The 13,830-nt window shown below is 36.2% G+C and overlaps 1 protein-coding gene across 2 annotated transcripts in view; it reads right to left on the reverse strand.

Annotated features, from left to right (window-relative positions):
- Positions 1-13,830, reverse strand: part of cpne5b (copine Vb) — a 118,707-nt gene that overhangs the window by 87,757 nt on the left and 17,120 nt on the right. The gene's annotated exons all lie outside the window — the stretch shown is intronic.

A 13,830-nucleotide genomic window follows, 5' to 3' on the forward strand; every position in this document is an offset into this window, starting at 1 on the left:
GGACACTAAACAATAATGGTCTTAATCTTTCAGGCTTTGCTGTGAAAAAAATTTAAAAAAATAAAAGATCTGGCATAAGAATATACACTTCTCCAACTAAGAAGCCTTGGCACATATTTGAGTATGTAATTGATCCCTATTAAGTCTCATGCCTGCTTGACTCTGTTCTGGATATGTTTCAATGAGCCTGGAAGTCCTACTCAATGCCCTTTGAACCTCAGTTCTCATGTACTATGTTACAAGGCTTTCTTAAATGGATTTACTCTTTTAAAAATTAATTTTATTTATTTATTTATTTATTTTTTAAACTGTAAAATAGTCCTTCAGTAAAGGACCAAACTGAAATTTGTAGTTTCATGCTCATATTTTCATACAGTTCCCAATGTGAACTTAACAGGATTTTAATTTAGCAAAAGACAATTTAGTTTTCTTTGTTGAGAGTAATAAGTGTACTTAGATTAAATATCAGGCATTCCTAACTTTTGTTTTAATTATATGCTCACATATGAATGTATATTAGGAATACTTTTACTTAAGAATAGATAGCTTGGGTTATTTTTTTTCCTGTTTAGGGTTATTATTATAGAAATATTAAGATTTAAAAGTGCAAGTGGGGTTAGTGCATCCCTACTGGGTCTGCGCACATTGTAGAAAGCTAAATGCAGGTTCCAATGAACCCATCCTAGGACTGCTGGAGGGTTAAAGTCAAGAGATAAAAAACAATTGGTCAAACTTAGAAAATGGGTGTTTTCCCCATGCTTTACATGTACACCAATTACATAGACAATGGAATTTCAAATTTGCATTATCAAAAAATATTAGCACTTGCACTCCTTTGTTTATCTTGTTTTACACATCCAGTTGTATGTAAAAAGCAAAGTGTGTGCCAGCAAGCTCATTTGTGCATTCATGGGTTACAAACTAACATTACCAGCAGCAACATTACCCCAGAAGATTGCAGGTTTTGACATCCTGTACAATGGCTTCCTGATTGCCATTGTGCTTAGTCTGTTTACTCAGCTGATTTGCTCATCGCCCACTTAGTGCAGTAATCCTAACTGCACTAAACTAAGATTACTAACTTGTTTTATACAAAAAAGGAATAACAAAATGTGTACATGTAGCTCTTTTTCTGCAGAAATGTGAAATTTGAGTTTTGAATTAGAAACAGTTCAGTCTTTGTCTGATCTTAATTCACATTTCCTTCATCTGTCTTTCTCTAACTTAGTCTGTGCCCATATTTGAGAGTTCTCTACTTCCATCAGACTCACTTGACCTTTTTATAATGTCTGCTATGGGGCTTCTGAACCTGGAAGGAATGCCTTTCTTGTTTTGTTTTGTTCACAGGGTCACCGCAGTGACATGAGAGCTCTCACTCCAGGTGCCAAAGCCTGCTGGCCCCTTAAAGTTTTAGTTTCTGCTTCTGTTTCTTTCCCATTTCCTTTCTCCTCCATTTGCTATAAACCATCAGCTCTGCTCTTTCATCAGCCTCCGTCTGTTTTGATCTTTCAGATGTACCAATCTCAGTCCCTCCTTCACAGCTTTTAAGATCAAACTCTGTGAGTTGTTTCAAGTCAGAAAAGAGGCACATAAAGACTTAAGATATTGTATTTTTTGTCTTATGCATCACGTTCAAAAAGTCTGTTGCAACTGTGATGGGCTGTGACTAAAGCAAATTTGTCAGTTTGACTTAAAAACGAAATGGTTGACTTTATTTGTGTAACATGCCTATCAAAAATTCCTATCCCACATTTTTTATTTTATTTGCTCCAATAGAGGCCATTTCAAAAGAAATATTTTACTTGACCGATTTTTAGGCTCGCATAATAGAATGTCTCAGCAGTGTTTGTTTCTGATAACTGGCAGCTTTGCTAAGTTTAATTTATTCAAGTTATATCCAAATAAAAATGTTATTGCATTTGGACTATTTCCAAGCACCAAGTCTAGCAGCTTTCAAATGTACATAAGCTTGCAGTGTGAGGCAGTAATTCAATTCAAGTCATGCTTTATCATTGCTGTTAAATGCATACAAGTTTTCCCAATGTCACGTACAATGGAAAACTGTATATGGTTGTGTTACATCACAAAACAAAGGAGCAGTAATAAATTCAGATAAAAGTTTTAATGAATGTTTTGACTATTTCAACCAAAATGGAGCTTGGTTGAAGCTCCATTTTGGTAAATAGATAAATAGACCCCTTTTTGCTCTGTGATGAAACTCTAGCTTTCGAGCTCTTTATCATAGATATCAACCAAAATGATAATCTACAAACCATATATTGTTCATTACCGGCTTGATTTGCTCTGATCAGTGACTTCCAAGTTGGAAATCTAAAAATATGATGCTTTTCTTCTCTGCACATGCATCAACAGTCTATGCCCTGGAAGTTGGTCCAGAAACTAACAAGAAGGAAAATGTTTGTTGTCTGGAACAAACACAAGAAGGCTACAGTTTTAGTATTGCTGTCTGCATCATCCACTTATTAAAGATAATAATGAGAGTGTAAATTTCCCACCACATGATAATTTTAGTAATAATCTGTTACCGACTGCTCCCTAACATAGCAGAGTGATGTTGTCTATGTTCACAAAATAAATTATTTGTGACCCCTCACTGAAGCATGGCTAAAAATCACCTCAGTGCTCTTCTGAAGAATTGATAACAATGACAAAAACTACAGATCTGGCCACACAATTCTGATTGATGTATGAATACTCAAGACATTCACACTGATATTCTAAGACAATCGGTCATAAGTCATTCAAATATACACCTGATGGAGGATTTTTAATGGGTTGCTTTCACCATGGTAACAACCAGAGTGCTTTCTTTAAAAAAATAGAATTGAGAGGAACTGATGAAAAATAGTCCAAAGAGTTGTCAAGGGTGGTTTTTAAAGCAAAACAACACATTGGAAAAATGAATGTAGTGTCAACACTTAAGTCTAGTTAAAGGACTTGTTCTCCCTTTCTCTGCAGAGCATAAGCAATGCTCATTAAAGCTCATCTGCCTCCCCAGTTTACTCCATTTTTATCTACCCTTACAAAACCTGTGTGCCTGTTTGTAGCTTGTAGATGGCCACATGCTGGATGTTGACAGCATTTAAATGACTGAAACTTACCAAGAGCATAAAAAAGGACTAAAAACACAATTAAGGATGATATAAAGCAAAAACGTCTACGTACTAAATGGTCAAAATTTTATTGTGCTATGAGTTTAACAAAACTGTTTTAGTGGAGATGATACACTGTTAGGGAGAAAAATCGTGTTAGTTTCTCATGAGTATCCTGTTGCTAAGAAAGGAATCTCACTCATGTCCATAGCAAGTCGCTCTAGTGCTTTGGCATCAAAAACCTTTTGTACAGTGTCCTATATCTAAAGGAAAGTTGTACTTCTTCATCTGGGTAAAAACAAAAAGCTATTTTGTATCATTGTGTATTTCTAAAATTACAAAACACTTGTTTCTTGTTAAGTCATCAGGGTTTTTTTTACTAGTGGTGGAATATATCAAATTGTAGATATTCCAGATGTTCATTTTCTTTTCATTTTCAGAAATGAAAAATAGATGCTTCTATTGTTCCAACTTAATTTACAAATACACTGGTACCCTAAAGGAAGCATGAGACTCTATGTAGCATTTCATTTTTTACGTTTTTATTTTTAGCTCAGAATGCAGTCTGTGTTGAAATTTCCATGGTCTGCCATCACACATTAGAGGGAACTGTGAGTTCAGGTAAAGGTTGGCTCTGAAGCTGTCCATGTACACAGGAAGATTAGATGCAGAAGGTCTGTGAAGGTGAGGAACAGCTTTTCTAATAAGCCTCACATCCACCCCTGTGAGCCATGTTGGAAAAGCTAATTAACGCTGTTTGTCTCGAATATTTTATATTGTAAAAATTTAAAGGAAACCAAAGAAGTTGAAGTAGAAACCATTTTTTTCTTTATTTCTTGTTATAACATGAAGATATGCTATTCCTGCTTCTAATTTCACCCTGCTTTTCAGAATAATTTAAATTTATAGTGCAATAATTTTCTCATTCAAGATAAAAAAATGGTGATTTCAGTTTAGTCATCTTTATGTGAATTTGAGTTTAATCTTTTGTGTTTTGTCTATGCAGATGTTATCACCCAATCATGCAAGAACCAACCAGTTGTTCTTCCCGTCTCTCCACGTCTTTCCTAATTTGGTTCATGTTGTTGGACACTTGCTGGTACAGATCGAACCGGCCCATATGTCCTCCACTACTGCCTCCTCTTTATCTCTGTCATTTCCACCTTCTGTTTATCTGCTGGCTGTTTCATTCCTCTAATGGCCTCACCATTATCTCTCATGGCAAGCAGAGCCTCAAACCGTCTTCATCCTGCCACTACTCTTCAGTTCCCTTTCTTTTATTAACAGATATTTTGATTTTTAAAAAGAATACAAAAAAACAAGCAAATAATAAAAACAAGGTATAACATATTTTTTACATCTGCTTATATATCATTCGCTTATTTGTCACTGCATGTATGAAAAATTGATGATTTATACATGCAAGTGTTGTGGAAAAAAATATTTTGCTGTTCAGTGATTTTTACTTTTTGCTTTGTAGTCACACTTAAATGTTTCAAACCATCAAACATTTTTTATATATCAGACAAAAATATTTTCAATAAACATAATAAAGCAGCTTGCAAACAGTGATTTAATTTCCCTGATGATTATTTCCTTTGTTAAGTCTCAAATTCCTTTGAGATCAAAAAGCCATCCAAACGAAACTGTCCCAATGTGAAAACGTAAACCTGAAATATGCTACATTTTAGGAAGTCGTACTAATGTTGCAAGCCACACCCAGAGATCTGTAGAATTAAAAATGACTTAAATACGACCCTTTATGACAACATGACAATGATCCAAAGCAAACCAGCAGGCCCACCTCTGAATGGCCAAAAATAGATTTAGGAATGATGTATAGTCAAGTGTGGAAAACAGCAAACGCAGAAGAAATCTGTAAGAGGGCAAATACATTTTCATTGAACTGTAAATATAGATACAGAGAGTGGCAAATATTTTCCAAATGCATAAATACAAGGAATCTGTAGTATGTGAGTACATTGTTTTTTTACTCTTGAGATTCATAGCAATATTTCAGCGTTTGTCAGAATAGATCAATGCTTTGTTAAAAACAGCACAAGCATTATCAATTTCTCAGGATCTTCGCATTAACGAAAGATGGCAAATAGTTAAGGGCGGTTTGTAGTTACATGTGGAAAAGCTGGTGTCAGAATGAGCAACTCCAAGTTTAAGGTTCGGCTTCGAAGATGGAAAGGCATCGACTGTCTATTCCAGGTTGGAAATTAATGGTCTCCAGGGTTCAAGAATTTGAGGTGTATCGCAGTCTTATTTGTGAGTGGGTGAGAAAGGAAACAGTGGATTGACAGATGGAAAAATAAATGTCTGCGGGTTTGAGGGTGCTCCAGGCTGTTGTTAAAGATAGAGCTGCATGATGGTTTTGTCTCACTGGTCAAGTTCTAACCCTCACCCTCGGTTCATATAGGCTGTGGCGGAAAGAAGATTTTGGGTCATTTTGGGTGCTTGCAAATATCAACAAAAGAAAATTGCATTAATATTCATTCACTTGTTTTTCATATTTTCTCACATTACAACCATAAACTTAAATTTATTTCCCAGCACAAAATTGTGCACAATTATTAAAGGAAGAAGAAGTAAAGAGTCTTTATCTTTCATCTTTACAAAACAAAATCACAAAAATGTGATTCAGACACTTTTAAACTTGATAACTCCAGTACAACCATTTGATTTCAACGCTCATGTAAATGAGAATACATCATTCAGAATGCAGTTTAATCTCAGTGTATGCAGCTGTTCAGTAAATACCTAAGATGTTTGTGAAAGAGCTTAGTGAACAAACAGCATCATAAAGACCAAGGTACTACACAGCAGGTCAAGGTGGCAAGCGCTTAACATTTTACAGAACTCTGTTCAATCAATTTTCTAAAAAATTAAAATGTAGGCCCAAAGTACCACTTGTAGTCATCACCTTGAACTGAGAAAGTATAGCAATAATCAGCCCCAAAAGTGGTGGCACCTCTGAAGGAGCTGCAGAGATCCACAGCTCAGCTGGAAGAATCTATTTGCAGGTCAACTTTTAGTCATGCAGCCCACAAATCTGTCCTTCTTATAGGAGTAACACAAAGAAAGATACAAAGAAAACCACATAGAAAGAACAATATAAATTCTGGTTGCAGTTTACCACAAGCATTGCAGGGAACATGGCAGCCATTTAGAAGAAGATGCTGTGGTCAGATGAGACTGAAACACACTATCCTCACAAGATTTTCATTTTAATTTCCATTCAACTTACAAAGTATATCTGACTTTGTCCTGGTTTGTCATAAAAATAACCATAAAATGTATTGAACGTATTATGGCTGTGGCATAACAACATTTGAAAAATTTGAAGAGACATAAATTATTCAGCAATGCACTTGTAAAACAGGAATAAAGAAATATTTTGCTGATTAAGGGGGTGTGTTATATGGACTCAATATGTTTTAAAAATACTAAACAGGGAAAAGGTTAAAAATACTGGAAAAAAGGCAGCAATAGCTGATACTTCCAGCACCAGCAACCGACCAATTAGCAGTTTAACTTGGGTAAATTCAAAAGTAGGTCTGCTGAAACAAAACATCATCAAAGCAATTCTTTTATCACCATGTCAAGTGCACCCCCACAGCAGATGCCTTGCCTACACCCCAGCCCCAAGACAACAATGGTGCTGCCCTAAATCTGACAGTAAACCCCACCCGAATATTCTTAACGAAGACGTGCCGACTCCAAAAATCCTTCAGCACTTTATTGCACAGGTGAATGCAGCTCCTAAACAAGCCCAGAGAAAATCAAACAGTTGTTACTGTCGTTAAAAATGCAGGGACTTAGAGGCTTTCATCTGCAGAAAAACAGTGCGTGTCTGCAAGCAGACTCCAGCAATTACTGTAAAACACTGTGCTCTCATTCCAAATGAGGTCTTTTTCATTCCCACAAGCCAGCAGTCTTTGCAGCTTTAGGTCAGTGTTTTTTGCAAAGCAAAGCAAAAAAAGAATAATTTCATAAGAGTCATAAACCTTTGAAAGAAATCCTTTATTCAACAGGCTTATGAAAGAAAATGTTTTTGTTAATTAGGTGTCATGTTCTCAAATACCCTATAAAGTTGCATTTGTTTTAGTCTGAAGTTATACAATAAAATATTTAAAATGTCACCAGATGTAAGTCAAGTGTTGCTTAGTCAATTTCAAAGGAACTGGCAATGCAAATGGGGGTTTAAAACTAACTTTTTGAGGCATATTTTACAATGTAAATTAGCTTTGTTTTTGTGTTGTTGTTTTTTTAAAGAAACTAGATCCCTTAATAGGAGGGTGCTAGATTTTTATATTTATGGCTATGCACTCATGGGAATTTGTTAAATCAAAAGCGGGTGTGAATATAAGGAAAGATAAAATGTAAGCAGAAGACTGAAGAGGAGGAAAAAATGTGTCAGAGAATCTGTGAGTGCATATGGAGTTGGAAAGAGTGAAGCGAATACAGTCCTAGGAGACTGTATCAGAAATAGACCGAGCATAACGGAGTTCCTCTTGCACAGGGAGACGAAACAAGCGTCTGTTATACAGACCCAGAGACACTGCTGACTTTATTTACAGAAATCTGACACAAACCACAATAATTAGACATCCCCTTTCCTCTAACCTGCGGGAGCTTCCTCATCATTTCAACTTCAAGTGTTGAGAGAGCAGGCTGAGAGAGGGATGATAAATATCTAGGGATCAGTGGCTCTCTTTGAAGATGTGAATATTGAGCTGCCGAGATTCTTGACTTGGAACGAAGCGCAACTCAGCAGAAACAAGCTGCCACAGGCTAATAAGGAAAACTTTGGGAGCTAATGGATGTGCTGCTCAGTTGTGGAGTGATTTATGAGCATGTGCCGATTCACATGATTGCTCCACATTATTGCAGCATATATGCATAGTTCTTCCACCTATTGTGACGAAGAAGAAATGTATGACGCCATTTACAATAAATGAACTCCTCCACAGGTTAGAGATTAAGAGGAGCTAATTTTCTTGACAATGAAATACATTGAATGCTGCTTTTTGCATGTTGAAATTATGTTGTCGACATGATGTTCAATAGAAAGCGGCATCAAAGACAAAGTTGGATATAAGCATGTGAATATAATAGTAAGTGGTTGCCATGTAAAATGTAAATTCCTGGTGAAAAAATGGTTTGTGGGAGTTAAACAGGTCTGTGCTGAATGAAAACAACCCACACTCTGTTCCTAACATCTTTCTTGTGCACATTACAGTTGAACATATTGAAAAAAATATGTAAAAAAATGTAAAATTATATATATATTTGTGATAACTGATGATGTTGAGTAACAGCTTCATAAAAAGAAAGATTAATGAAGATTAATAAAATTAATACTTTTACCACAGGATACAACCATTAGAAAAAGCTACCAAAAGTATTTTTCCCCCATTAGTTCCCCATTTGTGAGTTCTAAAACAAATATTTGTAGAGTCGTGCACCATGTTGTAAACCCATACATAGGTTAAACACATTTAACCATTTCAAAAAAATAATACAAAACCTTAAAATCAAACAAAATAAAAAACAGCAAGTAAGGATAATAAGCAACGATTAGAAAAGAAAACAACCAAGATGAGGAGCTGAGGCAACACAATGATGTAGATTTATGTACATTTCATAGACAAACATAAAATCAAAAAAGTACATAAAAGATAAGACAAAGCATTATAAATATATAAATAATAAATAACAAACATTAAAATACAAAAGTTTGTTAAAAAATCTACATTTTTCAAATTTGTAGCATATCTTTGATATATTATATATCAGTTCTTGCCATGCTTATTGTCATACAATAACAAAAATGTGAATAGATGATATAAAGATAGCGACTTAAGAAGAATACAGGCAATAAAAAGCAGTACAGACAGAAACTCTCTTCACAGATTTTATGAGGGCTTTACTCTTATGAGACAAGACACATCATGGAATAAGAGGCAAACCCAGCATCTTATTTTAGTTTACGTCCATAAACATTATGACTAATGCTTTTATTGTTTAAAACCCAACTAGGATATATTTAACCTACCAGGGAGGCCAACAGGTGTCCCATCTCTCAATTGCAATTGACATGAAGACAGAAAAGGTATTGTAGGTGGACCAGGTCAACGTTTTTTTAAAAAGTGGCATTTTGTTTCTTCTATCTTCACTTTACCATCAGTAGACATTAATGGCAGCCAGTCTAATGTTGTTTAAACTTTGTAATATTAGGTCATGTGTACCGCTGCCATTTTGGTGTAGATTACCAGTAACCAGACATGCTAATATTATGACAATGAACTGCACACAAGATTTCTGCACCCTTGAACCAGTCAAGGAACAATTATCAATCATTTTGAGCAGCCCAGTGATGCACTCATAGGGCTTTTCCTGGATCGCACAGAGATCATAAACCAAAGCAAAGGTGATCAACAGAAGGACTTCTTTTCTTCCGTTGTGAAATATTTGAAGTATACTTGTCCAATATAGCAAACTCTCTGACTGCTGTTCCAGGGCAACGAAATGTGCTAAATAGGGCTGGGCGATGTGGTCTGAAATCAATATCATGATATATTAAGCAGCTCACCTCAATAACAATAAGTGGACAATAACAATAAGTGTTCACAATAAAGAATGCTTGTCACATTCTCCACTGTGCCCCCAACAATAGAGAGTGTGATAGACAAGCATAAATAATTCACAGCCACTTACATTGATGGTAGGATTCCTCTGGACAGCAGTTTTCTTTGCCACTTTAATGGACTTTAAAACCACAGCGTCTTCAAATAAATGATAAAATTGTATACATTTTGTTGTTGTGTTATTGAAAAATAGGAAGAACTGAGCAAGTTTAAGTAGTATGAAGAGCCTTAACTTTAAGCGTCTGTTGAACCCAAAATCTTGCCAAACGATTGATTTTTGGAAGGAATGAGTTGCTCAACTGAGACAGCAGCCTGGAGGCCTCCCAAGTCATAGCATTCATCTCATGCTGTTTGTCTGGTGAAAGTGTACCATACTCCACATGCAGTTACATTTACAAATAAAAACTCACGTCACATATCACCAGGGACGGTTGGGGCTTAATTTAACCAGGTGCTGTGATACGAGCGCTCTGGCAACACAAGAGGTTGAAACAGTCATAAAGTCTTGTTTCAACTCTACTGCCACCGCTTCAGCTTTTGAAATTCCCTCCATTTTCTCAACCCCATCATCTCTTTAACTTTTTGTCAAAAACTGGATGGGGTGGAGTCACGTGACGACAGACTACAAGTAATGCTGCATCTTGAAGGGACACGAGCATAGTTTACATTTGCACAGCTAAAACAACAAAAACGACTTTTCAATGTCTTTAAAACTTCAAACATATTGACATGAGCAAAATGTTGCCTCATTAGTTAATTTTCGGTTTATTGTCCAGGCCTTCACAGCTCCCATCCATCTTCAGCAACCTCAGAAAGACAAAGGTGAGAAATAAATTGCCATGAAATTAAATTCAATAGCCAAAGCTTCCAATGAATAATCGTTCCAGGTAAGCCAATCAATTATTAAGCAAAATATCTGTTAAAAAGATGCAGAAACGATAACAGAGATCACTTTTTGGGTTTTGAGGGGGGAAGTCTTGGGAATGTCAGAATCAGCCAGAAATTTTTATCTTCAATCAAAATGTTTCAGCTGTCAAAAAGTACAGTTACCCAGTGCTGTGAAATAATGGGTGGACACAATACTCCTGAAAGACACCTGGAAATTGCACATTTACCCCTGGAGGTATACAAATCTGTAGATGTCGGAAAAATCCAGCAAAAAGTATGTGTTCTCATTGAAATGGATATTAACAATATGATCAAACGAGGAGCTGTCAAGAACATTAACACATGCAAGATTGCTTTTACAGCCTCACTGAGAAATCCAAACTTTTACAGTGTCTGTCTTCACAGTAGCTGCACCTGCAATATCAGGGTTCTTAGTCGAAGATGTCCAGTAATAAGCCACTCTGCCCTAGAGTGTGCACACTAGGGTAGAGCACACTTGGTGTGAGAATGGTCTGACATAGAAAAATTAACAGCAAGTAGCTCTGTGAACAAAACTGCCTTGTTGATGTCAGAGGAGAAAGTTGTCAGTATCTTAAATAACCACTTTCTACAACCAAGGTATGCCGAATGGCATCACTAAAAGCGCGACATGTTAAAGCATTTAGGAAGATACGAGTATTTTTATTTATATGGCATCTTTTCACAGACAAATTTTACGAGTTTCACAAAAAGAGTTCATTCAAAAAACGGATAACAATGCAATTATACCTGGCAATAAAAAAACCCAAATCTAACAAAGAGACATGTCAACACTCATAGGTAGAACTGTTCAGCTTTGGCAAAATGTCACAGGTGACCGCAATATGGTTGCTGATGTCCATCCCCTTGTAACCACAAAGTACCCATCATGCTGTCTTTACTTCCCGCACAATAATGCACACATCTTAAATAACCTCAAACAGGTTTCTTGGACATGACAAATAGCTCACTGTTCTCAAATAATCTCCATAGTCACCAGATCAAAATCCAACAGAGCAACTTTGAGATGTGGCGGAACAGAAAAATAACATCTTGTATAACGGACCAGAATCTCCAAGGACTCTTTGTTGACACCAGATAAATGAGGGCTGAGCTGAGTAGCCAGGTGTACCTAATAAAGTGGCCGTTTTATATCCAGCAATAAAAATATTTTTAAAAATACATACAAGGTGAATATTTTGCCTCAGGACATTGGACATAAACATTATTCTCAGAAGATGGATAGATTCTAACAAAAATGGTTGCAACACAAATAAATCAAATGGCTGACATGGGAAAGCAAGAGATTAATGCAGAGAAAGAAAATAAAATAAAAAAGAGAGGACACTGGAGGAGGACTGGTAGAACAGGATACCAAATAAGAGTGGGGTGAACAGATGGAGACTCAAGGAAATGCGTAATATGAGCAATATAGGGAGCTGTGGGGGTGGAAGAATGACAGTAATATGTTTATGAGCAAAAGAATGAAGCAGTGGCTTAAGCATATGGAGCACACTTTTATTAAAGTTAGAGGAGTTGTCCCAACACATTTCACTTTCTCTCTATCACTTAAATTGTTTCTCTCATTATTTGTCTTTATTATTACTTTGGTGTCCTGTTATTGTCCTACCGCAAAATTGAATAAAAGGGATGTAATAGGTTTAATAGATTTTTTTCTACTATATAGAAAAATCACCTTCTCATTGCAAAGTTTTAAACAATAAAGAAGATATTTTCTCCATATTACTGTTTCTAGTTTACATTACTTAGAGCTAAAACCAGAACAAACTCAATTAAAACAAATAGAGTGCACTCTGGGGCCCCTAAAATCCTCAATCGCCTATGTCCAAATTATCGCAATGGCATTGCGTTAGTGTCAGATCGATGACAGAACCAAGCAGGATCGTTTTTCCCACCAGCTGCTGAATTATTCAGACCAAGATCTCCTCCAGGGAGACTCCCGCCCTGCCAGCCAGACACACATTGGGAGCCTGCAGCCTGCCAGGGAAGATGGGGATCATCAGAAAATGCCTAACAAGCAGCAGCACATACTGTAAGGTTAGGACCCTGACAAAATGAGATTCATGGAATATTTATGGATTCTTGCATCTGTTTTGTGTGTGTGTGTGTGTGTGTGGCATAAAAGTGTGTTGGTTAATTTTAAGGAAAAAAGTAATTTGAGAGAAACAACAAGTACCTCCTTGCATTTCATTTGCCAATCAGAAAGCTGCCTTTTCAAGCTCATACCAATTAGACACACGTGGAAAGATGTGGAACTCTCTGCCATTATAACTTCATTCCTTAAATAAATGAACAAAGGAGAAGTGCAACGAGAAAAGTTAAAGTATCTCTGACTTTTAAAACTAACATCCTGGGGTAAAGCTTTTGTACCCTTGATCAGACTTAGTTCATTGTAAACTGTATAATTATACTAGAGAATTGGGTCGCTGCAGAAAGAAAATTTTAATGTCAGCTCTCCACCTCCGTTTGCCTCTGGGATCTTCTCTCTGGGCTAATGAGCTTCTCCAGATACACCAAAAAGAGAACGTGCATCACTCTCTCACAGCAGTCATGAATATCATCCAGACTAAGAGTCTGCAGCCATTCTTGTGAGTCTGTGAGGCTTCACTTCTGCGTCGTGGTACTTTAATCTAAATGCTAATGTTTACACGTGAACACGCAAATGTTTAGAAGGTGTAATTTAACAAGTTCACAGACATAGTCTGGCACAGTGTTTTGTTCATTTCCGTTCAAAATACACTTGTGCAGCTGGGACAGGTGTGGGTTTCATTAGTTTTTATTTAATAATAATCACAAACCAAAGAATTGGACAAATTGAAAGTTTACTTCAAGCCATGTTGTTTCTGCTAAAGCCATTTCTGCTCATTTCAAAAAATATCTTGAGATAAGTAACTATGCAAATAGAGTTGTTTACAGCTACGCCTGTCACTGCTTTGTTAATAGTGCAGCTATGCATGTTTTCACGAACCAAAAATGATATATTCATTCTTTCTCAATCAGCCACTTGTATTTTCTTCAGAACAATCCCCCTTTTCAGGAAAGCAAATACAGACCATATGAATTTGTTATTGTTCATAAAAATAAATATATCAATCTTTTTACATAGATTAAACGATATGAAGAAATTAAGTCTA

The sequence above is a fragment of the Gambusia affinis genome, linkage group LG07 (assembly GCF_019740435.1).
Source record: "Gambusia affinis linkage group LG07, SWU_Gaff_1.0, whole genome shotgun sequence".
In the NCBI taxonomy this organism is placed as follows: domain Eukaryota; kingdom Metazoa; phylum Chordata; class Actinopteri; order Cyprinodontiformes; family Poeciliidae; genus Gambusia; species Gambusia affinis.